General features: G+C 42.1%; 1 pseudogene across 1 annotated transcript in view; it reads left to right on the top strand.

The window, feature by feature from the left end:
• The window catches only part of LOC308431936, a 91488-nt pseudogene extending 70124 nt beyond the window's left edge, over window positions 1-21364 (top strand). The window contains exon 2 of the transcript in view: window positions 20748-21364. The product of the transcript in view is annotated as an uncharacterized misc_RNA (transcript). The remainder of the gene's footprint in view (window positions 1-20747) is intronic.
• The last annotated feature ends 1406 nt before the right edge of the window (window positions 21365-22770 follow it).

Here is a 22770-nt window from a genome sequence, read left to right as displayed (position 1 = left end):
CTAAAGAAACAGATACTTCAAGGTGAGGAGGTGGTGGTGGCAGCAGTGGAAGTGGTGGTGGTGACAGTGTTTGTTGTTGTTGTTGTTGTTGTTGTTGTTGTTGGTGTGTGTGTATGGTGTGTGCAGGGTGCTGGAGAACAACTTCAGATTCTTATCCTCAAGAACACCACCCTTTCTTTTCAGATAAGGTCTCTCACTGGCTCGAGTCTCACTAAACTAAGCTGATTGCTTTTCTTGTGAACCCTACGGGTTCTTTTGTCTGCTTCTTCAGCAGTAGGGCTACAAATGTGCATTACCACACCCAGCATTTTTACATGCGTTTTGGACGTCAGTTAGGTCCTTGTATTTTCAAGATTGCTGCTTTATTGGCAAATAAATTCCCTCAAACCCTATTTTTACTTTTGAATCAAATGAAGTACTCACAGTTGTGTTATAATGTACCCTTTCTCAGAGGGTGAACATAATTGCTTAGTTGAAGGATTATCCATAAATGGGAGGGGGGATGAAGAAAACAAAGCTTTATCAAATTTCTGTCAGATGTAAATTCCAATTTACATGTGAAAGATTGAACAAAAGAGATATATTGGCTGATATCAGGTGGCCAACTTAAAGGGCCCCAAATTACCTAGGAAAGGAACCTCTGGGCATATCTATAGGAATTCTCTAGGTTCAATTAACCTTGGGGTATAAACTGTGGAACATTGTCTAGTTTAGCTAAGTTGAAGTGGAAGTACTTGTTCATATGTGGGTGGTATTACCGCATGGCTGCTTCCTGGGTCGTAGCAAAAGAAGATTGGGAATCAGGAATTTACTATTCTCTGCTTCCTGATTGTGGAGACAATTTGACCAGCTGCCTCAAGATACTGCCTCTGTGACTCCTACTTCCATGATGGAATATACCCTCAGAGAATAAGCCAAAATAAACCCTAATATAAATGGGGAGAAATATTACTCCTGAGCCACATAAGGCTAGTCATCATTGCAAAGAGTCACAATAACTGTTTAGGAATATAAAAAGTGGTTGGACTTCTATGTAGACCGACTTAATCAGAGGCATCCTCACCCTCAGTGTAAGTCAGATTTTAGTTCGAAAGACTGTTACCCAGAAAATTTACCACCTTGTAGACACCTAGGGGAAAGTTATTAAAGAGGTCAGTGAAATACATATTTTAATCACACAGGAGAGATGAAGATAGAAAAATATAAGTGCTGAGGTAAGAAACTAAAAACCAAAAGCACCTCAAATTTTCTTATAACAAGGAACAACCTCGTCATCCAGGGCCCAGTAAAACACAGGTGTGTGGGCTTGGGTCTTTGTAAAGCAGACGGAGAAGCAAAGTGGACTGTAAACCACGCAGCAGAACTTGTGTGTAATAATAGCTTAAGTCCTAAAGTTTTTTTTTTTTTTTTTTTTTTTTTGGTAAGCTGGTAGATGCTTAGACTCTATTTATGGGGCTCAGCCATTACCCCAGAGAGAAGAATGTTCTGTATCAGAAAAAGCATAAATATTTATGGGTTGAATGTCTCACCGTTTTTCTCATTGAAGATTGGTTCTGTATCCCCATTGGACCTTCAGTTCACAATATGGGCTAGGAAAAGGAGTCATTGTGAGTTATCAGTGACTGTAGCAATAATGACTTTTCGTTGAGGACATGCAGGGTGTCAAGGAATATTCAGGACAATGGATTTGTAAAGCTGAGAGGACTTGATACTTGTTTTCTTAGTTCATGTCTTATAGCTATTACATCTGTTGTGGCTCCTTTACTCAATGCCCACTATAATGAAATTGGTATCTACATGAAGATGGCATTAGTTCACGCTGGAGTAAGACTCTGCTTTTTGCTCTGCCTTTTCTCAAGCATGCAGTTATGCCTTTGAAGAAACAGGACCTGGCCAGTTTCTTCAAGGTCTTGGTCCTCAATATATGTGGCTTAGGAACTAAGTGTCAGCCTGGGAAAGAGAAGAGGCAATAGAAGACCCAGGACCAGCGAATGGGCAGCAATCTTGGTAAGTACAGCCCTAGTGCAGTCAATGCTAAGGTGTTTATTCCAGTAATCCATCAATTCCTTTGAGAAGATTATGAAAAAAATGTTTGTAAAAATAGGTTATACAGAAGTCTGAGCCTTCTTACTAGTTTTAGGAAGGGAATTGGATAGTTCTAGAATCCACCTTAATGGAAAAAGCATCATATTTAACAACATGTTTTTTTCTTTTCTTTTCTTTTCTGTTCTTTTTTTCTTTGGAGTTACAAGTAGGTTTGAGATCTCTTTGACCCTCAACTTTTTCTTATATTCCAGGGAGAGAGTGTAATGTGATTCTTTTTTTTAAATACTCCTTATCAGTGCTCAAAATACATGTATGTATGTCCTTTCTTTAAAGAAAATCTTTCTCTTCAGCTTCATAGAGGATGGAACCCTTTAGCTGTGTTCTCTGTTGGATCCTTGGAAAATGACTTGTAAATAAAAAAATGTGTCCAATGTCAAAGTGGATTGAAGAAGCAGATGAATGGAAGTTTTTCTGTGTAATGAGTACTTGGTATAGTGGATTTCCTGCTGTCAGTTATGTGTAGACTGGATGGGAAACTATTTAGTACCCCTAAGATCATCTCTTTTCTTCCAAAATGCCTACTCATTCTAATCCCGGTGGGGCTAGGCAGAATATTCAGGACCCAAGGGCTAGTAATCAGTGTCCTATCATCTAGAAACTTCTACTAGTCTTCTGGGAATGTAGGATCCAGCCATTGGTATTTGGAAGAAATCTTTCCATATTAGCAGGGAACAGCTCAAGTGATATGCTTTGAAAGTACAGTATTGGGGCCCTGAGTTATTTCCACAGCATGTAAAAGGAGAATTGTGAGACACATTCTCATGTCTACACACCTCACTAAACTAGAATATGCCACTACTTAGAAACTGATTCATTCAGTCCCTGGCTGCCAAGTGGGAGAGCTGATGTCAAACTTCTAACCCAGGAACATGTAAATTAGATGGGTGATCCGGCAGGGGGATGAAAGGAGCCCCTTCTCATAGCTATTTGAGACACAGTGGACCCTCGAATTTCTTCCTCCCCGACATGTCATCCAACCAAATTCTCCTTTCTGGAATAAAATATAAGCCAGAATATTTTCTGGAATAAAATATTATCCAGGGCTGTCTCTGTCCCCATTCTCTAGGATGCAAGCTTATGTCTAGTGGGATCAGGTGTGTCCTGCTTATTAAGAGAGCCAGAATGTCCGCTTATTCTCAGAAGCCCATGTTAGTGTGTAGAATTGCCCACTGGTCCACTACATTTTTTTTTCCATGATGCTTTCTTTTATAGTAGTTGATAGCTCATTCTTATCTGGAGACTGTCACATGGGTCACCAAAGAGAACTCCTTTAGTGAGTTTCCACAAAGAGTTTGAGTTCTCCATCGTCTCAGAATCTGTGGGATTCTTGTACAAATTGGCATGTCCTTCCTGAGGATCTTAATATTCATCAGTGACTTACCACAGGGGAGTTTGGAATGAGCTTCTTGTCACAACTCTATTACTCATGTAGCTGAGAATAAAAACCATTGAAATAACAAGAGCCGAGACAAATAATTTCCATAATGGGCAGAGAGTAATCAATATTTGTAAGGAAAGTAACTCGGCGAGAGTGTGAACATTCTCTTTCTGAAAGTGTGCTCAACCTTGGAGGACCTTTTTCCTCGATTCTTAACCACCGCTTAATGTAAATTCTCAGAATCAGTCTTTTTGGAGGTGTCTAAGTTCCTTTTATCTTCCTAGAGTTTTGGTGTGATGAAGGAAGCAAAGGAATGGCTGGGCTGATTCTGTTCCCTGGAGTCCGCTCCATTGTGAGCATTCATTGTCTGATTAGCTCACCGGAGGCGCAGCTGTGAGCAGGCCGTCTGTATGTCCCAAAGCAAAGGAGAAGGCTTCCTGTGAACTTTAGAACACATGTTGGGGTGGAAGGGACTTTTCATTCATTTAAAGTTCTTTTTCTCCCAAATAAAATGGCTGTGAACGGAGAGGAAGGGATATGATGTGTGACTAATTTCCCAGGGGGGGACTAAACATCTCTACTTTTGACCCCAGTGTCTTGCCTCCCCCATAGCCCCACTGAAAGGCTCATAGCAGCCTTATTACAAGGTGGGTGTTTGTGAGCCAGCTCAGGATGAGGACTAAGCACGCCGCCCAGCACTGGCATTCTTTCCATGACGGTCAGCCAGTAGGATCTCCATGATCTGAGGGAACAGGCAGTATGCACTGGGTTGATTCAGCCAAGGAAGTAACTTAGTGTGGCCTTAAAAGGCTCTGGTTCCGGCGGAAGCTAGGCTGTCTCTCCTCCATCTGAAAGCAGGCTCTGAGCGGTCCCAGATGACATCTGTGCTTTTTTCCAACACACAGTCGGCCTCCTTGGCTCCTTGCGCTGCTTTGGTTGTGCAACTGGGACTTGGCAGGTTCTTCGTCCTGCGGAATCTGTACATTTTCAGCCCTGACATCTCAAAAAATAGTCACTGAATCATTTTTATCAGGGCGGTTTATCGGAAAGCAGAAACTTTCTCCTCCACATCTTTCTTTTTACTACCCAAGTCTAGAAACGTGGTGATTTATGATGTAAGGAGATTGCGTGGAAAGAGGGCTGTCTTCAGGACTGGAGTAGCTTGGGTTCGGCTCCAGGCTTCCCTCTTTCCTGTTACAGGAACTTGAGCTTTTTTAGGGCCTTGGTTTAATCTGCGGTAAGGTGTAGAAAACAGTCCTAAGCAAATGTGAAGATTAGGTATAATACAAGCTAAGTGCTAGATAAATGGCTGGGCCCAGTACATGTGGCATGAAAGAATGTGTGGTGTGAACATGGAGTAATGATGCTCACCCTGTAGAAGTGAGGCCGATGACGTGAATTGTATATGTGCATATAAGCAATCATTTCATCACTCAGCAAATCATACATACACACAGACACACCACTTTTGTATACATACATATGCACATAGGCTTTGGAAACCTCAACTTTACTTTTGATGAGTAACTTGATGCTGAGGCCAAGATTCCTTGTTTTTGAGTTAGTCCTCAGCCCTCTGTGTTTGTAGCTGTCTGGGAATGTCTGTGTGCTGTGTTCTCCCGATAGTCTTAGAGAGTGTCCCAAGGCTTTCTCTTTGAAGCTATCAGGGGTTGGCAGGTACAATCAGAAGACATTGCTTCTAACTTTCACTGATGTCTGAGGTCTGAAGATAGGAGTTGGTCTGGATTCTAGCTTTTGACGTATGAGAGGGTTTTTCCTCTAAGTCTTGGGATATTATCTAATCACCACAGCATCTGTGTTGTTTCCAGCAGGGTTTATGACTGGTTTCCTTTGGCCCAGTGAGAAAAGCCATGATCCACAAAGTCTCCACAAAGTCTCCACAAAGTCTCCATGACATGATATTGGCCACTAGCTTCCTAACACACTTAGTCCAAGACTTATTATCTAATAATTATAAAATACAAACAAATCAAAGTAGTGAAACAAAACAAAAAGCTGCTTGAGACAAACTCATAAATTTGCCTTTGAAATTCTTCAGTCAGCAGATGTTTGGAGCCTCTATAGGGCATGATATGGGGAAGGCATGAGGGTTTCCAAGTGTGTACGTATAGAAAGGTCAACACTTCGCTTCAGAAACAGCTGATGGCGATGAAGAGAAAGGGTTGAAGGGCTATGTGTTTGGAAGCTCAGAGGGTAGGCATGTGCTGTAAAAGAGAGGGCAGAGAGTCCTTGTTGGCAGAGAAAATAAGAAGTGATGACATACTGAAAATATTGTGTCAGATAGAATCATTGGGCCTTGGTATTCTGAAACAGAAAGAAGACAGAAAGATGGAAGACAGGATGATGCTTGCTTTTCTAACTTGAGAAGACAGTTAAATGGTAGCCATATTTACTGAGGCAGAATATCAAAGAGCGTTGGCCTGGAGGAAAAAGGAATTCCATACTGAAACCTGAGATGTCTATATATCTACTGGTGATGTTGTATACGTAGTTGGATATCCAGACCTGAAGCTCTGGAAGAATCATCTTCTAAGTTTTGAAGTTATCAGCACATTTGTCATTTAATTCATGGGGATTCATCTACCAAAAGTGCTTGATTAAGAAGTGGAGAGACACCTCCGGAGAGTCAGTGCATTAAAGTTGGTCGAAGGGCAAGAAAAAGAGACAGAAGAAAAACAGGCAGAGAGGAGGAGGATGGGGAGATGAGGTAAAGATGGAAAAGTCAGGGTTTCAAGGCACGATGCTGGTCATCTCAGATGGAGAATGAGACCTATGGGGTTTACATGAGTGTTTGCTGTTTATCTTTGTAAGAATGGTTTAAGTGGATTAGTGTTGATGAATGGCAGAGGCAAGTGGGCTGTTGAGGACCTGGGAGGTAAACAAATGGACAAGTGTATGTGGATGAAGACCCAGGGTAGGAACTCAAAATGCATGTGGGACAGAGCAGATTTGGAAAGCGTTGCTTTCGTTTTGTTATTTTAAGTCGGAGATGCTCGTGGGTGATGATGTTACTGTTATATCAGTGTTTGGGAGAAGTTAAGCCGTGAGAGAGGATCCCTAGAGAAAGGATCTAGAGATCCATGCTCCGGGAAGTAGCCTCATAAGATGAATGCCTTTTCCACTGTGAGATGAGATGACACACAGAAGCTGGTGGCTTGAGCGGTGGATACATCCTGGTTTCTAGGCTACATGAACAAGGGAAAATATATGCTTGGTTGCTGTCTATAGGAGGCCGACTTTATATGAGGCAACTTTCAGAGGGACTTATATAGGCTTTTGGGTCTGGTTCACAAATTTGGGGATCTGTTCTAATCACCCAGAAAGTTATAAAGAATTGCTTATACCTGGGTCTGGTTTACTCTTATATCTGGGTAAATATACTGTGATTTAACTAATAGGCTATGTACAATGGTTATTAAAAGAAATCTGCCTAGGTTAGCTGTTGCATGTGTATGTGTGTTTCTGTGTGAGTGTGGGTGTCTGTATGCCATGGCCCACATGAGGGGTGTTGGTCCTTATTTGCTGCTGAGCATGCCAGACTAGCTGGCCAGAAGCTATAGAAATGTGACTCATTATCATGTGTCTTCATTTCATTTCTCCTGCTGTGACAAAAATACTCGGACAAAAGCAACTTAAAGGAGAACGGGTTTATTTTAGAACACAGTTCTAGGCAACAGTCTGTCTTAGTTTGCTTTCTGTTGCTGATATCACACTGACCAAAACAAATTTGGGGATGAAAGGGTTTGCTTAGCTTACAGTTATGGCCCATCATTGAGGGAAGTCAAGGGAGGAACTCAAGCAGGATCCTGGAGGCAGAAACCATGGAGGAATGCTGCTTACTGGCTTGCTTTCCATGGCTTTCTCAGCTTTGTTTCTTATACAACTCTGGACCACTTGACCAGAGGTGGTACCACCCATATCAATTCTTAATCAAGATCAGTCCTCACAGACTTGCCAATAGGCCAGTGTGGTGAAAGCCACTCCCCAACTGAGGTTCCCTTTTCACAGATGACTTTAGTCTGTAGCTGACAAAATCTCACTAACACACATTCATCATAGCGGAGAATTTATAGCTGCAGCTTGAAAGAACTGGTTATATCACACCTATCACTGGGAATAAGGGGCAATGAATACATGCTTGTTAATGCTCAAGTGGCTTTCTTCTTTATGCGGAGACCAGGGTCCAGTCCAAATTTGCCACCCAATTTCAGGGTGAGTCTTCCCACCACAATCAACCCACCTAAGAAAATCCTCACAGATAAAGCCACAGAACAGGTCAACCCAGATTATTCCTCACAAAGATTTCTATCCCATATATTCTACCTGAGTGATGAAAAAAACTAACTACCTTACCATGACTCACTTCATTTTGACTGCATACTGTAAGCATTTTTTTCATCACATTGGCACATAAACAAAGGGACAGGAACTATCTCTGTGGGGAACATCTTGGTTTTCAAGTAAGTAGACTATGAAGCTGGAGACCAAGGAAATTGTTTTGCTTGAAATTTTAATCTTCATAGTATTTAATATTGCTTAAGTTGAATTTGGGAAGAAATATTTTTTTGTTTGTTTTGGTTTTGTAGACACATAGAGACTGAAGGAGGTGAAGCTACAGTAACCCCCCATAAAGCTCAGCATCTGGCACTATAGGCTCTCAACACCACATGCCAAGAAATCAGACCAATCATCTCTAGAAGTCTAGATCCACAGGGAAAAACTCAACAGACATGTCTTTTAAAACCAAATGTAAAATGTTCAAGGTAAGAAAAGTCAAATCAATTCACATCTTATTTATTTCTCCAGGATTCAAAAAAGTTAATCTGACAATAACGTCATTTCCAAGAGGCTAGGAGAGAACATGCAGTCAAGTCTGAGATGCTTCCTCTGGGATTTGAACAAGTGTTGCTATGAGCATGTACTTAAGGTCTGTTTTTGGCTTTGTTCAGTCTCCCAGGAACCTTCAGAGTTTAGCAAGATACTATTGAAAAGGAGGAGATCTTTATAGAGATGAGATTTTTCCAAGCCCATAGTTTCTCTAGAGAAAAAAAATCTTAGCATTATATTAAAGTATATGTATATATTTCAGTTTTGGTTATCTAGGACCACATTATCATTCAACAATTAAGAAGCAATTTTGATCTTCTCCTCTAGGTAGTCTAATAACTCTCAGATATCTCAGAGGAAGATACACCAGTTCATTAGATTTTGTACTTTCATGAGACCCTAATCATCCACTCCTTTGGGACCCTTGGACAAAAAAGGTAAATAAGGTAACTGCATATGAAGCAGAATGCTCCTACCCATGTACAAAAGACTGGGACTTTATCCAGGAAAAGACTGCTGTCATTTCATGATTCAACAAGAAATGTCACTTGAATTGTCTGTTGGCAGAGACTCAACATTAGGAATTTCTGTGGAAATAAACAAGATTGACACAACAACCCTCCCAACTTATTGGGTAAGAGTTCTTGGCTGTTAATACTTAAAGTTTCTCACAGCAACAGCCTAGTAGCAAGGTGAGGTCTGACTCACAGAGGAACTGTAGAGCAGGCAGCAATCTACTTACAGGAAATTCATAGTCCAAGTCCAAAACGGAACTTGTAACAAGAGCAACATGGTGAACCAATGAACTCTTGAACTTCTTGTCTTCTCTGTAGAATGTGTTTAAACAGAACTGGCCCTAGCTATGGGGATTAATGAGCTCAGTGAGGATTTGCAGATAGAAATTCATATATTATTCTAACTGAAGAGTTCTTAGCATTTTTTTTTATTGTGAACCTTTTGACATCTGCAGTTGTTTAATTTTTTTATTTAAAAATAAGACATACAGGATTGCCAAGGAGAATATGTTATTGACACAGTCACCGATTTAGAAATGTAGTATAGTAATAGATCTATCTACCTATTACATGATGCATCCGATCAACTTTACCAGGTGCCATTCTCAAGACCAAACAAGCATCAGGACATATCGTTCAGCCAGGAAGCCTACTTTGATTCCTAACTTCTCCTGCTCCACTCAGCTCCAAATGCCTCCTTGTTGGAGAAGTGACCAGAGTCTGGTGAGTTACTGGTAACTCTGGTCATTTGGATATAGAGCTGCATAAGGAGGACATTCTGGAATCTCTGTGACAACCACAATGTGTTGCTAAAGTGCCTATAGGCTTTAAAAAAAATAAAGCCACAGAGTCTACTAACAACACTAAGGGATACTGTTCATATTCATCTTTTGAGGGAGAAATGGAAGCTTTATGGAAGCTAGCAACCTTTCATTCTATCCATGATCCCTTGAGATCTGCAATGGTAGGTTAGACATCCTTGGTCTGACTTACCCTGTGTTTGTTCACTGACTGTGTGGCTAGTTGGCTCTCTGGCTTGCTCTGTGTCTATTGTGTGGGACTCTGCCTGGGTTTGGGTGGGGATTGGTATGCTCTGGGTCACTTCTCCAGCAGGGGGGCATTAGGGGCTGAATGGAGTAGGAGAAGTTAGGAATCAAAGTGGGTTTCCTGGCCCAAAGATACAGCCTGATGCTTGTTTGACATCTTTGGCAAAAGAATGACATCTTTTTTCATTTCTTCCTGTAGAACTTGGAGGCTTCTCAGCCTGTAGAGATTTTCAAGTCAGTAAGGTGGACCACCCTAATCGTTCCTGAGTTGGGGTGGGGTGGAGGAGAAGTGAAACATAATGCAAGGACCTGGAGGAGAGATCAGGATGCAGAGAGGCCCAAGGCTGGGGAAAGGAGTTGAGTGGACCTCAATGAGAAGAAGCAGCTGAACTTATAATTCTATAAAAGCATGATCCCCTTCTATTGTGAAGTAACTGACTTAAAGATGCTCAGTATTATTCATGCTCCTGGGGTGGGCATATTTCTCCTAGATTCTTTCTCTTGGGTTTTCCTTAAAGGTTCTGTTCCTTCTTCTGTTTGAGGCTATCACAGCCTTTTCTTTAACAAAGCCCACTGTAGAAATGAGAGCATTCACCACACATACACACACACACACACACACACACAGAGAGAGAGAGAGAGAGAGAGAGAGAGAGAGAGAGAGAGAGAGAGGAGGGAGGGAGGGGAGGGGAAAGGGGAGGTAAGGGAAAGAAAGGGGAAGGGGCAGGAAAGGGAGCAGGAGAGGGAGGGGGAGGGGAGAGGGAGAGAGAACCTGTAGTCCTAGAGGCAGGTAAGGCTACTGAGCCATTTAGCTGATGTTACAACCCTCTCCTGAGAATGGATGTTTGACTGCGCACCTTCCAGCTGTGAGATCACCAGGATGTGATGGCCCCAGGCCCCAGGCAGAGGCTATCCAATAACAGCTGCCAAAGGACACTTGTGGGCCACAGTTGAGATAGTTTAAGGACTTGTTCTGTGATTGCTCAGTAGGTGTATTGTCTAAAAAATTTTGAGGGTTTCAATACATTTGCATGTGTCATTTTGTTCTGGATCCAAGAAAGAATGTTTCAGGTTTATAATTTAATTTGGGAAATATGTCACATGAAAAGCTAAGCCCTCTGCATTGATGGTTAAGGGAGAAAAGCAGCTGTTGAGATGCACCACCAAAGCTCCAGCTCCTCCAGCAACAGGATGAAACTGAGAGAATCACAAGATTCAGTGTGGTTTATGAGCCCAGTGTTGTTGAGGAGAGAGTTCCTCTGGATCTTGCTCATCAAAAGCATGGCAGGCATACAAGATACGCAGTAAATAGCTCCATCCCTTGGAGTCTTCCTGAAGCTCATGGGGGGATTCAATGTACATATACTATCCAATGAGCCAATCGAGGCAAATCAGTTTACCATTAACAAACAGGGATTTTGTTTGCTGCAAGTTTGTATGATCAGACCTGAGTTGATGAAGATTTTGATGAGAAAAAAGATGGATAGGAATAGGCTGTGGAATAAGCCACAGGCGGAAGGAAAAGCGGGTACATCTAAAGAGGGGATACTAAAGCACCTAATGCTCAGCTCTACTTAGAATCATGGCCACAGGATTCCAGAAGGAAAGACTCTGCAGACTCAGATCCAAATTCCCAACAGGGTGTGGTGGTGATGCTCTAATCCCAGCACTGGGAAGACTGAAGCAGTGTGAGTATCAGATCTGCCACAAACAAAAGCAAACAAATCCAGACCCCCCCCCCCCCAGGTCAGATAGGCAAAACCTTCCCAAAGTCACATGGTGTAGAATCATTCCTGAGCTCAGTGCCCTATTACATGGCAATATGGTTTTCCTTCTGTGTACATTGAGAAAACTGTGCAAAGTAAAGTTAGACAGTATGACTTAGAAAGAAAATAGCTCATAAACTCTTCAATACTCCTTTCTTTGAAGAGGCCTTAGTTCTCTTCCCTTGAACAAGAGCTGGGGGAGGCTAACAGCCAGTGAATGGAATGGTTCTTACCGAGAGTCTAAAGATAGACTTAGAATGCTGGGATTGTTGTTGTTGTTGTTTTTGTGTGGGTTTTGCCTTATTTCTTTACTTTATCTAGTAAGAGTCTAAAACATCTTCGTGATTGTTAGAGGTGGAAGGCTGGAGCGATGACAGGCAGTTAAAAGTGCTTGCTGCTCTTGCAGAGGACTGGAGTTCGGTTTCCAGCACTGACATCAGGTGGCTCACAACCACTTGTAACTCCAGCTCCAGGCAGTTAGTGGTTTCCCCGGAGGCTGGAAGCTCCATTTTAGAATTTGTTCTGTAATTTATCCTCAATTTGTTGTCTCTTTCCGGATACAGAGTGGTCCTGGGGTTGTTAATGATCTCTGTCTGCAGTGGCTTCCATTTATTATGTGACTCTTGTGTGGGAGCTTCTTCATGCTTTGAGAAATGAATGAAGGTGCAGAGGACAAAATGAAGGCTTTTATCTAGGCAGCAGCCTAGTGTATTACATGCTGTAGAAAAAGCTCTACCAACTTCCTATGTCGGGAGAGCTCCCAAGGCAGGTATTTACTGAGTATGGGAGACGTGGTAAACTAAGACTCTTTCTGTCCGAAGTTAAATGAGCATCTCTGATGCTCCTTACTGCCGATAATTTGCCAAGGCTCCGGGTTCCTTGTGGATCTGAGCCCTCTGCCCTTTAGAATGCAGATCTTTAGATAAACAGCTTCCTAACTGGACTTGGTTTTCCAAACTAAGCAAGAAGAGAGAAGTCTTGACCATGTCTGGTGTCAGTGAGGCACAGGGCAGTGCAGACTTCCACTCACTGCTGGTGGAAGTGACAAAGGTGGCAGTCACCTTGAAAAGCAGTTTTGGAAATTGTGTACATTAGACATGCATTTCTTACAGGATCCATCAATCCTAACCAAACAGAAACAAAAAAATGCGTGTAGCAAACTTGCATGCAAATGCTCATGGGTGTTCTTCATATGCGTGTTCTAATGCATATCCAGATGGTTTTCAGCAATGTGTTGTTCATGTGTTGCTGTGTGTTAGGGGACAGGAAGGGTCCAGACTCGAAAGGCTATTGCACACACGGTTATCTGTATTGGAGTACAGGCCGAGCTACAGAGAGCCATCAGTATCTGGTAGACATGTTGAGAGTGAGCAAGAGGAACTTTTCAGAAGCAAGAACTTATCTGTAATTTCACTGTGTGTCAGTTTAAAAATAAACTCTAAAAGATACCGAGCCAAACCAAAATAAAGCACAGCAAAAATGAAAGAGAGAAACGCAGAGAAAAGGCAGGTTACTCTGGACTGAAACTCAGCTTATTACAGAGCCAAAATAGGAGCTCAGGGCCACAGGGGACAGTCCACTGCTACTGTATATCCACCAGTGTTAGCCAAGCCCCTGGTGAAGTCTTGTAGTGGGAAGAATGATTGCCTTTTAGGGCGCAGTGGCCCATAGATTTGACTCAGGACTGGGAAGGGCTGTGTCCTGGGGAAGGGCAGCTGTGTTGAAGTGGACAAACCAGTATCACAATGAAGCCAGGAACAAGTGTTCTGGTGTGACCTCTCTTGGGAAGCACAGTGAAAACCAGAGCCCACACTGCCTGGCCAGAAGGTTTGCAAGCTTCTGGAAGCCCTCCAGAGCTTGGGTGGCTCGCCAGGGTTTTAGCCTCTGCTAGCAGGGCAGTGAGGAAAAGCTGTGTCTATCAGGGGAAGCCAGTGTTGGGCCTTGTAACAGCAATTTTTAAGCATTTTGTAAGAGCTGCTAGATTACTCTCTTACTCTCCAACAACTGGCAAGAAGCAAACATAGGGCAGAGAGACAACAGGGTTCAGCTTCCATAGATTATGTGACCCCATTAGAGTTATTTATATTCCCTACATCCCCTTCCCTACTATGTGGCAAGGTTAGGATATTGTGGCCAGCAAGAGAAGCTTAGAATCATAAACTCACTTAAACCAAACCATCGCCATCATTACCATCATGACTACAGTAACCACCATTACCACCACTTCCATGATCTTCATCACCACTGCTGTGACAATGACCACCTTTACCACAACACACTACCATTATAAACACCCTTACTACCGTCTCTACCACAACCACTACCATCACCACCTCCATGAACATTATAACCTACCAGCACCATGACCAGTACAACTACTACCATAACAAATACCACCACCACCACACTTACTACTGTCATTACTTACTACAACACCAACATTATTTCAATCACAATCATAACCATAACTCACCAGTGCAAGCATGATGGCCATTATGAGAATCACAGTGACCACTATTAATTATGACCATGACCACCCCAGCCATAGTCATGACCACAGCCACCATGAGCATTGTCATGACCATCACTACTATCATAACCTCTACCATGACCTCCACCAGCACAAACTCCATCACCACAACTACAACTATCACAACCATTCTCACCACTACCACAGATTCCCTACCGTGACCACAATCACCACCATCAAAATAGCTCCAAAGACAATGCTGTACTGCTCTAGGATGATGCTTTTAAAATAAGACATAGGCCTTTAATGGAACTTAACACTCAAACTCTAGTGACACAGGACTCATTATCCACATAGCCTCAAACCTAGAATCTATTCTCTCTCTCTCTCTTTCTTTCCCTCTCTCTCTCTCCTTCCATCACCTCTCTCTCACTTTAAATAGAGGGCAACAGACAAAGGCTTGTTTTATTTTAATGACTGATCCACATGAGACCACACCCAGACCACTGCATACAGACATGAAGTTTTATTTCTTTGTCTCTTCCTCCTTGGACACAGTCTTGATGATCTCCTTCATCTGCAGGTGGGTACTCCTCCTGGAATGTTTGGGCTTCCTTGGTCTTAGACCTGCAAGTCTCAACCTGGTTAACCATGAGCTTCTTGCCGGTCTTGTCTACCGTAAACTTCTCAATGTGCTCCCTGAGACTCTGCTTGTCTTTTTAAAAATACATTTTCTTTGCCCTTTGGGTATAGGTTGTGACATGCATGGTGGCCACTCCTCTCGATTCACAGTGTCTCCTGAGAAACTGGGACGGGATTCTCATCCTTGTTGCCCAGTTCACCCTCTCAGGCATTGAGCATTGATTGCTTCCTTATGCCTATATTCCTGTCCGTCCATCGAGTTGAGCGATTTCTGGTATCAAGCCTGGGAATGGACAGTCGCAGGCTTCTGGATGATCAGCCCATCTTTGATCTGTTGATGGGAATTGGCATTGGCAATTTCTTGGACTCACTGGGCTCTAACCAGATGTTTTTTATCACAGCAGAGGATGCTAGAGGCAAAACTCTTCTGTGTCCTGAACACGCTATGGCTGCAGATGGATCGGTGAAAGAAAAGACAAGAATCTATTATTGATCAGATATTAACTTTGCCCCCGCCCAGCTCTAAATCTGACTACTGCCTCACTGTTCTTCTTGGTAACTCCCTCTCACCACCATCTCCACACCCCTCGCTGACCACAGTCTCTATGGGAGCATTTCTACATCTCCATACATGTGCCTATGTACATAGGCACATGCACCCCAGAGTCTGATGAGGTGACTGAGGACAGACAGCCTTAAGCAGCGAGCGTAGCTTTTATGGTCTCTTTTACAGATTTTGTATTATAGTAAGTGCATAGGGTCAGGACTGTTGCTTTAGTCTTGTGTCCTATTGTGATAGTAGATCACCACTGTTCTCTGTAAAATTACAATGATAATCTCTTTTGTCAGATGGAATCTGTTATGTGTTTCTAAGCATGTGCAGATAAAAGAGTTCATTTAATCAAATGCACAGTGTGCAATTTAACCAATGAGCCAAATCTTCTCTTCCTCTTGTTTCAAACTTGTATGAGTGCATGTGAGTGTTTGAGAAAGGCCTAGTGTGTAATGTGTACATATGTTTCATGCTGTCTCATGCTCTGAGTCAAATGTATTCCGTGATACTTCTGTTCTATTCTAAGCAGTGTAGAGAACAGTCACAGATGAATTTCCAATAAGTGACAGCTCTGGGAGGGACATGCTGTTAGGAAATGACAAGGTCACAGCACGGTTATGAAGTTTGATTAGTTTGTACAGCACATTCTGTACTCTTCAACTGGGAGCCAGACAGATGTTTGGTTCAATTTCACTTAAAAGGTATTTTCCTCAGATCTATAGAATAAAGCAGGAGAATGGTATGCTTCTCATAATGCTGGAGCTCCAGGTGTTATCCATTATGGATTTAGAGTTCTGCAGATGCTAAAGCCAGTGTCCGCCAGCAGAGTTATAGTGCAGATGATACGTACCTTTATATGATCGATGATATATAACATCTCCACCTTGAGGGCTTCTCCTCCGCTCCCCATGACCACTACTCACAAGATGCTGTCTAACATCCGCAATTAGTTTCTAGCACTCCTGGGTAAAAGGGTAGAACACTCGACCACTGGCTACTCCCTTCAGACCTTTCTATTAGTTACAGTCCTGTGTGGAGAAGCAGCCTTTTACTTACTGGAAAAGAAAAGAGAATGTCAGGTTTGAGATAAATGATTTACTGTTACTGACCCAAATGGAAGTCACACCCTGCCCTTTGAGATACCCCTGAAAGGCAGCTGGGAACTTGGTAGAAATGGACTCACTGTGTAAAGGGAGGAAAATGGACATGACAGAGATGCTGATAGTGTCAAGAGGAAGTGACAGTAGCCACACACACACACACACACACACACACACACACACACACACACACGCCTTGAGGTTAACAGAACTCTGGAGCTATTTCACAACAGTGAAAGTACAAAGGATAGGATGCTAGAAGCTGACTCAAACTCAGAATGACAATTTGTCAAATCTTAGAAGAGACGCTCACTTCATACATACAGTACAAGAAAAAGGAAGCTCAGTTCAATATGCTCTTAAGATTTTGCAAAGAAAGGAAATATTTTAATTTTCAATGTTTTAAAGGTTCAAATGACATAGGACTATAGAAATATTGGTCTGAATTAGTTTTTTTTTCAACAATAGTTAGAGAATTTTTAGTGTTCCAACAAAACTTTTTAAGGCAGTAAGACGTGCACTTCTGTTCACCCAGAGTCTATGTGAAATTAGAAAGAAATGTTGGGCATGATTCAAGGTGCTTGGAGTGAAGTAGTAAGGAAAACTGACAAATGCCCCTGACGCCTTTGGGAGTAGAAACAATCAAGGAAACTGTTTTGGGTATTGCCATTTTAAACTTGGAACTATTAGATTCAGCTTAAGTGAAATATAAATGAACAGATCAGGTAAGATTTTACTTGAGTTTTTGTGTTACTGCCTTAAGTAGAAATCAAATCCTAAGCCCTTAGAAGTGTTAAATTCTTTTCACAGTTTTGGCTTCTCTACTTACTTTCCCTTTTATCAGTCATGGCCAAAACTGGAAGACAAGCCTGTCTAGGCCGGATGGATTCTGAATCCTACCAAGAGATTCAATCACTCCTGGTGCCTGGGGCTTGGCAAGGAAGCTTCCACATGCTTCTTTCTTGGTAGGTATCAGATGATGATGTCTGTTTCTCAAGCTGGGCTTTGGTAGAAGATGAGATGATCTTGTCCTGGGAGTATCTCTGTTTTTCTTTCCTCAGCTCAGAGATGAAGGGAAAATGACCATGGAAACTAATACCCAGAGCTCCCTCCTTGGAGCAAATTCATATATTAAAGGGAAACGGTTGGGTTCTTTGGCATTTGATGCAAATTCTATCTTCCCTTACTGCATTTGGCTAGTTAGCTATTGCAGTTTAATGGAAAGTTGGATACAAACAGCTTGGGCGTTTTTAAAGCTGCCAAACACCATAATGAATTTCCAGAAAGATACAGATTCTGTAAACAAGTCACTGCCCCACCCTTCAAATTCACATTATTTACACACTGTTCAGTATAAACCATGTAGTCTGACCCTCAGTTGGGCTCCTAGAACTTAGCTGTCATTTATCTAGTCATTGTATTCTAGAAATTAGATCTGTTCTTTATCTTATCTGTATTTAATGGATATAAAGAATACTCCACTGTCTTCATAATTTTCTTATAATGATCATATTAAAAATATCTAAGAAAATGCTTCAATAAGTCCCTAGAAAATAGAATGTTAGTTTTATTGTAGCTTAATACTGCTTTACCATGATTTTTTTTTTTTTTTTTTTTTTTTAAGAAAAAGAAAACAGCATTCTCTCCCTTTCTTTTTCTGGTATTTTTGGGATAGAGTCTTGTGTAGCTGAGGTTGACCTTACACTCCTGATCCTTCATTTCTCAACTGCTATGGTTATAGGCATGAACACTCATTCTGAGCATATTTTTTTTAAAGGAAGCAAGTTTAACCAACACCAGAATTTTATGAAGTCTCGGGTCCAGGCAAAAGTTTATTGTATAAGTTAGAATTCAATCTGAATATAGTTTTTCTTTTTAATAGAGAACTCCAAAGAGCTCAAATTCTCTGGAGTAGACAGAAAACTGAGATTTTCTTTCCTTTATTTTTAATCTCATATGAATTGAAGCTACAGAAATAAGGGTATAACAGGTGACTTTTAGTTCATATGGTGGGACTTTGAAAAAATGTGTTCTCACACTGTAAAGCAATCAGGTCCACTGAAATGCATCCCCCACCCCCTGAAATTCTCAATTGATTTATTTTAGGGGTTTGGCCACTATAGAAATGGTTATCTGGTAGACCAGACCCTGGCTTTAAGGCTCATTAGTCTTCCACCCAGTTTATCTTACTTATTTATAGGTGCTCCTTAGAGCTCACTACTGCCTTAACTTTTACCTGATCTTTAATTTGTTTTACCTGATGCAAGTATTGTCTGCTTTCTGTGTGTTCATCACATTGCATGCACACCCATGCCTTTTTCCAAAAAGATGGTCTAATAAATTCTGCTAGTTAAAAAAAAATCTTTAATAATTTTGGATCAGTGTCACACTTAAAAAATGTCTTCACTAAAGAATATGCAGAACGGTTTTCTCCCACCATTTCTTAAAGAAAGCACTGATACATTAAATCTTTCTAAAATTTGATTGTATGTATAACGTGCACCTGCATATTGATTCCAGCTCCCAGAATTCCTGGGTTCACTCAGCCCTGCCTTGCACAGAACCTAACTCTTCCCTACCTGGCTGGCTGTCATGCTGGCATTCATGTTGTCTGCCAGACTCACATCGTAGCCAACGTCTTTGGGCCTGCCTTCACCTCCAGAATAGGAAAGAATGTGCCTGGCATCTCTAGCAGTTGTAGGCTTGGCAAGAGAATGCAACCTGGATGCAAGGGCAGGTGACCTTTGTGGTGTGGCTGATGATTAGGTAGGAAGAGGAGACAAAAGGCAGGTAACATCCCAACTCTCTTTCTGTGAGCTCTTCCAACGTGCTCAAAGACACTGCTTTCATTGTGTGAGTTCTCAAATGTGTGCACATGTGTATGCGTGGGGGAATGTATATGTATATTCGAGTGTGTACCTGTGTGTGTGTACCTGTGCGGGCTCACGAGTGTGTGTGTGTGTGTGTGTGTGTGTGTGTGTGTGTGTGTGTGTGTGTACTCTGGTGAGTGAAGGTTCTGGGGACAGAAAACATAGAAGAGCTGAAGCTTCCAGCTCTGGGCTTCTGGAGAGTTCATTGCCTGTTTAGAGCTGTCTGGGTGTGGCTGGCATAGAAGAGAGGAGAGGCCAGAATCAGACAGTGGATTGCTATAGTGAGACTTGAACCTCCACCCACCCCCAAGCTAGTGGGGCCTAAAGGCTCAGACTTTTAATTTCAGATTCTAAGAAAATTGAGGCAGGGAGTTCAAGGCTTCGTTGGACTCACTGTGAAGAGTTAATAATTCTTTTTGTTTTGGTCTGGTATGTACCATACCAGGCTTAGGTTGGATTCCGGATAACCAGTACTGAAATTCAAACCAAGCCAAAACCCACTAAAAACTAAATAAAATGATTGTTTAATGATTGTTTTGTTCAACTTCTTTTGAAAAAATCATGGAGCTGAGAATAAAACCACGAGACAAGTAGGACAGGGGACTCTACCCCCCCATCTGTCTGTCTGTCTCTGTCTCTCTCTCTCCCTCTTTCTTTCTGTGCATGAAACATGAAAGTCAACTTTGGATCCTTGAATGTCCTTCCTTAGTTACTATCTACTAGGCTGGCTGGCCAATGATAAACTTAATTTTTAACATAACTTGTTAACAGTTGGTAGTGCCGTTTGAGGAAGGTTAAGAGGTGAGGCCTTGGTGGAAGAGGTGTGTCACTTGGGATATGCTTTGAGTTTAAAGCCTTGCACTCCTGGCTCACTTTTTCTGTTTCACGTTTGTGTTTGAGGATGTGAACTCTCATTCTCCTGCTTTGGCCACCATGCGTGTTTCTCACTGCCCTGCATCCTTACCATGATAGACTCTTATCCTTGGGAACCATATTCCAAAATGAACTCTCTTCCACACATCTCTTTTGGCATTAGAAAAGCAACCGATACAAAAGCATTTGTACAGGAAGCAGAACTTATAAGATGGGGTTTCACAGTAATCCCATCTGTGTGTCGACAACCTGAACCATGTGGTACTATATAATTCTAAAGGAAGGTTTCTGAACCCCTTTTCTTTGCTGAGGAACCATAGTGTTCAGATGTGAGTTGCAGACTCTTCACCTCATCAAGCCTAAGGTCAGAGGTTCTTTACCTTCCTAATCCTGTGACTAATACAGTTCCTTGTGTTGTGGGGACCCCAACCGCCAAGTTATTTCACCATAACTGTAATTTTGCTATTGTTATCGACTGTAATATAAATATCTGATATACAGGAGCTCTGATATGTGACTCCAAATGGGCCACAAGTCCCAGGCTAAGAACCACTACTCTCGCAGCCACGTGTTTGCTCAGGCTACAGAAGGGGCTGCCTCTAGTGTCCTCCACTGTGGTAAAAAGCAGGTCTGGTTGGACCCCAGGAGACCAATGAAATTGCCAATGCCAACACCCGTCAGCAGATGGGGAAGCTGATCAAAGATGGGCTGATCATCCAGAAGCCTGTAACTGTCTATTCCTGGGCTCACTGACAGAAAAACACCTTGGCCCGACAGAAAGGCAGGCATATGGGCATAGGGAAGGGGAAGGGTACCGCCAACGCTTGCATGCCCGAGAAGGTGACCTGGATGAGAAGGATCCCGTGCCGGCTTCTCAGGAGATACCGGGAATCTAAGAAGACTGACCACCACATGCATCTCAGTCTGTACCTGGAGGTCAAAGGGAATGTATTAAAAAACAAGCGGATTCTCGTGGAGCACATCCACAAACTGAAGGCAGACAAGGACCGCGAGAAGCTACTGGCTGAGCAGGCTGAGGCTCGCAGGTCTAAGACCAAGGAAGCACGAAAGCGCCGGGAGGAGTGCCTCCAGACTGAGGAGGAAGATCTGTCTGAGGAGGAAGAGACCAAGAAACAAAGCTTCCCTCATGTCGGTACAGAGTGGCCTGGCTGTGGCCTCACATGGATCGGCCATTAAAATAAAACAAGCCTTAGCAAACAAACAAAGAAACAAACAAATGAACCATTGCTCTAGATGACTTTTGTAGCTATTAGACTTCTAAACCTGTTGATGTAAATTCAATATACTCATAGTTTCTCATATAATTTTAGGTGCCAGGCACGACATACTTTATATTCTATGTGCAGTGTGTACTCTCCTTGTATAAGTGAGAAATAAAGCTGCATGCAAACTAGATATGTTATTTTAGATTCTATATAGGTAAGGTCACAAATAGAATCTATAGGAGGTTTTTTTTTTCTCATTCATATTACATCATTAAAAAGCCATGTTGAGGAACATGTAAACAATATAAGCGAGTGTAGTCCACATATGAAAGAGAATGAAAAATTTGCAGTGTGATAAGTGTGCTGCCTCATAAATTGGTTTAAAAAATGGATGGACATTATTCAATTGTCCCCATTTGTATAAGGTGTTCTCAAAATCACTATGGCTTTCACACACACACAGCAGACCATCTACAAAAAAATAAGTATGAATTTCAGACCTTGGGAAACACTAAGAATTAATGAAACAGGACCCTCTCTAGGGCATAGCAGGGTAACAGCCTTCGTTGATCCTGTCTCACACTTGCCATGCTACTGTTATTAGCTGTGCCTTCCACAAATTCAGAAACCCTGACACCCTGTGCTTTTGAGCTATCCAGTTCCTATGGACCCACTAGACTATGCTATTATAGGTCTAGACTCTCGGTCCTGGGGATTAAAGGATTGTTTGAAGTGCCTGTCATTTCCCCCAGACCTAGCACTAACCACATAACTTCATGGTAGGGATTTTAATCATCACTCTGAAATGAGAGTCTGAGTTTGGAGATCGACTTTGCTCCCAGATCTGGGATCACACGGGGTGATTCTTTGGCTTTATTTGTTGCCGCTACTATCACTTAGTATCGTGTGCTAGACTGGAGGTGTTAGAAGAGGCAGTGTGTCCTTTCACTTTTTTCTTCCTCTGTCCATCCTTCTATCACGTTTCTCCTGCTAATCTTCCAAAAATGAGGCTTCAACTCCTATTTTCCTGTTTAATGACAAATCCTAGATTTAGGCAAGGGCAGTGATGTCAAGGTTATGGGCATGAAATTGTTTCTTTTTAGGAGAATATTTCAGACTTGCTCGTTAGAAATTTGAAACAGAGTAGAAAGGGACTGCCTCCCCAGTACTGTGAAACCTCCCTCTGGTATTGCTCATGCAATCTGAGGCAAATAGAATAGAAATTTCTGGTCCACAGTCCTTACCATCTGTAGGTATGGAATGGAGATACAGGGTAACTCTCCCATGAAATTACTAAAGTACTTCCTGATCACATAAGGAATCCTAACGGTACAGAGTATGAACACACACACACACACACACACACACACACACACA

Source organism: Micromys minutus (genome assembly GCF_963924665.1).
Source record: "Micromys minutus genome assembly, chromosome: 17".
Lineage (NCBI taxonomy): Eukaryota > Metazoa > Chordata > Mammalia > Rodentia > Muridae > Micromys > Micromys minutus.
This window is presented reverse-complemented; position numbering and strand designations above follow the sequence as displayed.